General features: G+C 49.5%; 1 pseudogene; it reads right to left on the bottom strand.

Annotated features, from left to right (window-relative positions):
• Window positions 1–1,627: 1,627 nt before the first annotated feature.
• On the bottom strand, window positions 1,628–2,310 carry LOC128035360 (uncharacterized; annotated as a pseudogene).
• Window positions 2,311–4,585: the final 2,275 nt, after the last annotated feature.

Below are 4,585 nucleotides of genomic sequence, written 5' to 3'. Positions count from 1 at the left end.
AGTCATCGACAATGCTTCCACCTATGGGAGAGGTGGGTGGTGCATCGGACTTCAAGCAAAAAGAAGTGATGCATGTGGGGCAGTTGACCAGAGTAAATGTAAAGGTACATTCTGAACACTGTGATAGTGTTTTACATTCTAAATTGTTGACTTGGAAAGAACGTAGGGGCCCTTTTGAAGTTATTGAGCAAAGAGACCGAGAGACTGTGGGCAAACCGAAGCCAATGGTGGTGAATCACAAGGATTCTATTCGAGGAAAGTTATAGTGTAGACAAGAGAGTGACATAACTTCGTGTCATCGATATGTACAAACAAGTAGGACGGTTTGAGTTAAGAAGCGACGTAAGTCGAGGCAAAAGTCCCGAAGGAAGGGAAAGGCTAAGGCGTCGAGATGAGATCGAGGTGTATCAAGTCAATGCCATTCGGAAGTCGCAACGAGGACGTTGAGAGAATGGGTGGGGGAGAATGTCACGGGCCACAATTCAAATCCTGTGACCATCGCACCAAATGCATCCAATGGAGGTCTATTGCTCAGATGGGGATAATTTGGCCCATGAGAACTGGCCCGATTCAAAGAGCTATTGGAGAAGCTTGTCAGATTGAAGCCTGGTTGGCCCGATAATGAAGACATGACAACTTCGGCTAATATGGTAACTAATCTTAGAAGATAGAGGGAATCATATCTTGTAAAGATTAGATTAGATTTGATATGACATATCTTGTAAATCCCTAAAATAAAGGGATATGACTAATCTCGTTCGTCGATGTAAATGTATCTTGACCGTCGGTTTTAGGGGAGCTCAACTATAAATAGAGAGCCTCCCCTCAGTTGTACTCACTCTATTCATTGTTTCATTATTCTTTGTGAATAAGAGAATTGAGAGCATTTACTCAAACACTTTGCGAGCGCTCTTTCTATTGTTCTTTTGTTTAGCTTCTTTTGGCATAAATCTCTTCCTCTCTTTAATTTGGGGCCTTAGAGGAGTTCTTAAGGAATCCTCACTTGAGTTAAGGCTGACTTAGGGGAGTTTGGACGAACGGATCGCCTAAGGCCGCACGGATCACAAGAGAAAACTCTAGCCCCGTTATAGCTGGAGCCCTTAGTGAGTTCCATTGGGTAAAATCAATGATTAGAGGGATCAGGGGCGCAACGCCCTCAACCTATTCTCAAACTTTAAATAGGTAGGACGCGGTCTGCTTGCTTGTTGAGGCAGCCACTGGCGAGAGCTCCAAGTGGGCCATTTTTGGTAAGTAGAACTGGCGATGCGAGATGAATCAGAAGTCGGGTTACGGTGCCCAACTGCGCGCTAACCTAGAATCCACAAAGTGTGTTGGTTGATTAAGACAGCAGGACGGTGGTCATGGAAGTCGAAATTTGCTAAGCAGTGTGTAAAAACTCACCTGCCGAATCAACTAGCCCAGAAAATGGATGGCGCTTAAGCGCGAGACCTATACCCAGCCGTTGGTGCAGATCTTGATGGTAGTAGCAAATATTCAAATGAGAACTTTGAAGGCTGAACAGAGGAAAGGTTCCATGTGAACGGCACTTGTACATGGGTTAGTCGATCCTAAGAGACGGGGGAAGCCCGTTCGATAGTGCGTCTAGCACTTCCACATGAGCTTGACTCTAGTCTAACTTTGTGAAATAACTTGAGAGGTGTAGGATAAGTGAGAGCTCTCGGGCGAAACTAAAATACCACTACTTTTAACGTTATTTTACTTATTTCGTGAATCGGAGGCGGGGCACGACCCCTCTTTTTGGATCGAAGCCGGCCGATCTGGGCTTAAAACATTGTCAGGTGGGGAGTTTGGCTGGGGCGACACATCTGTTAAAAGATAATGCAGGTGTCCTAAGATAAGCTCAACGAGAACAGAAATCTCATGTGGAACAAAGGGGAAAAGCTCGTTTGATTGTGATTTCCAGTACGAATACGAACCGTGAAAGCGTGGCCTATCGATCCTTTAGACCTTTGAAATTTGAAGCTAGAGGTGTCAGAAAAGTTACCACAGGGATAACTAGCTTGTGGCAGCCAAGCGTTCATAGCGACGTAACTTTTTGATCCTTCGATGTCGACTCTTCCTATCATTGTGATGTAGAATTCACCAAGTGTTGGATTGTTCACCCACGAATAGGGAACGTGAGCTGGGTTTAGACCGTCGTGAGACAGGTTAGTTTTACCCTACTGATGGCAGCGTCGCAATAGTAATTCATCCTAGTATGAGAGGAACCGTTGATTCGCACAATTGGTCATCACGCTTGGTTGAAAAGCCAGTGGCGTGAAGCTACCGTGCGCTGGATTATGACCGAATGCCTCTAGGTCAGAATCTGGGCCAGAAGCGATGCACACGCCCGTCGCCCGATTGTCAACCCATAATAAGGGCCTCTGGCCCCCAAGGGCAATGTCGTGGAGTCTTTGCAACATGGCGGACAAATCATGGCGCCTCCTCGGATCGTAATTCCCACCGAGCGGCGGGTAGAATCCTTTGCAGAGGACTTAAATACTCGACGATGTATTGTAAGTGGCAGAGTGGCCTTGCTGCCATGATCCATTGAGATTCAGCCATTTGTCGCTTCGATTTGTCCCTCCCCTATCGTCGATCTGATCCCCCTCATTCTTTTGCATGACCCGACCCTGGGATCCCCAAGTGGAGGAATTGGTGTAAGGAGTTAGTCAAACACCTGGTCGTCCCACCCCCTTGGGAAACATGGCACAACGGGGGCCTTTGCTGGTGAGTCCGGGCACTTGTTCAATTTTCTGCCCCGCCGTGCCATCATGCCATATTTTATGGACCCAACATTCGGCTTCTTGTATTTGTTTTGGGCTAACAGCAAAATTTTTAGTTAAAAACACTAAGTGACCTAAAATAACCGGCACCTTCGATGTGTAGGAGCTCCGCACTGTTGGTGACTCCGGGAACTTATTCAATTTTCTACTGTACCGTGCCATGTTCTACCCACCATCTCGAACTTGTGCCGTTTTCTTGTATATTGTCTTAGGCAACTGTAAAATTTTCAATTAAAATTACTAAGTGACCTAAAATAAACTGACCCCATTTCAAACATGTGCGAGAGCCTCAAGCACCATCGAGCACCTTGGTGCGTTGGATGTGCCGGAGCGTCGAGCACCATTGAGCACATTGGGACACGCTCGATACGGAAGCATTGGGCTAAAAAAAGTTTTCCTGTTTCAGACATATGAACCTGTCCTTGTTTCAGACATATGATTGTCGCCTGGTAACTCATTGATAAAGTTTTTTTAGTTCTTTAGGAGGGAAGTGATGTTGAGCGGCCAGGGGTTATCCAGGGCACTACCCACGCCCATCGCATGACCGGACGTCGGTGCCCTCCACCGCCGGTTAGGTCCTCGACGGTGATCCGTCGAGGCCTCCCAGAATATACAAAATGATGCAACGAGACCCTCCCAAATCCCAAAGGTAGAATTTGGATATCGTTACATGTGACGTACCCAACAATGAACGAATCGTCCCAGTCCCTCCCCAATCGTAAAGGTAGAATTTGGATATCGTTACATGTGATGTACCCAACAATGAACGAATCGTCCCGGTCCCTCCCCTTGGTTGTGAGTGAGCCTCAGGCACCATCGGCAACCTCGGCCTCTGGTCGTGCTGGAGCCTCGGGCACCATCGGCAACCTAGGCCCTTGGTCGTGCGAGAGCCTCGAGCACCATCGGTACCCTAGTGCTTGGATGTGCGGGAGCCTTAAACACCATCGGGAACCTAGAATGTTGGATGTGCAGGTAGCTCAAGCAACAACGGCACTCTGGTGCCTCGGATGTGCTGGCGAAAGAAAAATGTTCCCGTTTCAAACATACGAGTGTCGCCTGGTAGCACATTGATAAAGTTCTTTTAGCTCTTTAGGGGGGAGGTGATATTGGGCGAGAAGGGGTTGTCCAGGGCACTGCCCATGCTTACCGCAGACGTCGGTGCCCCCACCTAACTGGTGGCGCTACGAAGATCCATCCTGGCAGTGCTCCGACGAATTGTCCCGGCAGTGCTCTGGCGAGCCATTCTGGCAACATAGGCCTTTGGCCGTGCGGAAGCCTCGGGCACCATCGGTACCTTGGTGCTAGGATGTGCGGGAGCCTCGGACACTGTAGGCAACCTTGGCCCTTGGTCATGCGAGATCCTAGGGAACCATTGGCACCTAGGTGCTGGAATGTGCGGGAGCCTCGGACACCATCGGTAGACTAGGCCCTTGGTCGTGCGGGACCCTCGGGGACAATTAGCAACCTAGGCCCTTGGTCGTGCGAGAGCCTCGGGCAGCATCAGCACCTGGGCACTCGGATGTGCGAGAGCTTTAGACACCATCGGCAAACTAGGCCCTTGGTCTTGCTAGAGCCTCAGGCACCATCGACTACCTATGCCCTTGGTCGTGTGAAAGCCTTGGGCACCATCGGCACCTGGGCGCTCGGATGTGCAGGAGCCTCGGACACCATCGGTAAACTAGGCCCTTGGTCGTGCAGGAGCCTCGGGCACCACCGACACCTCGGTGCTATGATGTACATGAGCCTCAGACACTGTCGGTAACCTAGGCCCTTGGCCGTGCGGGAGCCTCGGACACCAT

The sequence above is a fragment of the Gossypium raimondii genome, chromosome 12 (assembly GCF_025698545.1).
Source record: "Gossypium raimondii isolate GPD5lz chromosome 12, ASM2569854v1, whole genome shotgun sequence".
Classification (NCBI taxonomy): Eukaryota; Viridiplantae; Streptophyta; class Magnoliopsida; order Malvales; family Malvaceae; genus Gossypium; species Gossypium raimondii.
Note: the sequence above shows the minus strand (reverse complement) of the source record. Positions and strands in the feature narration are given on the sequence as shown.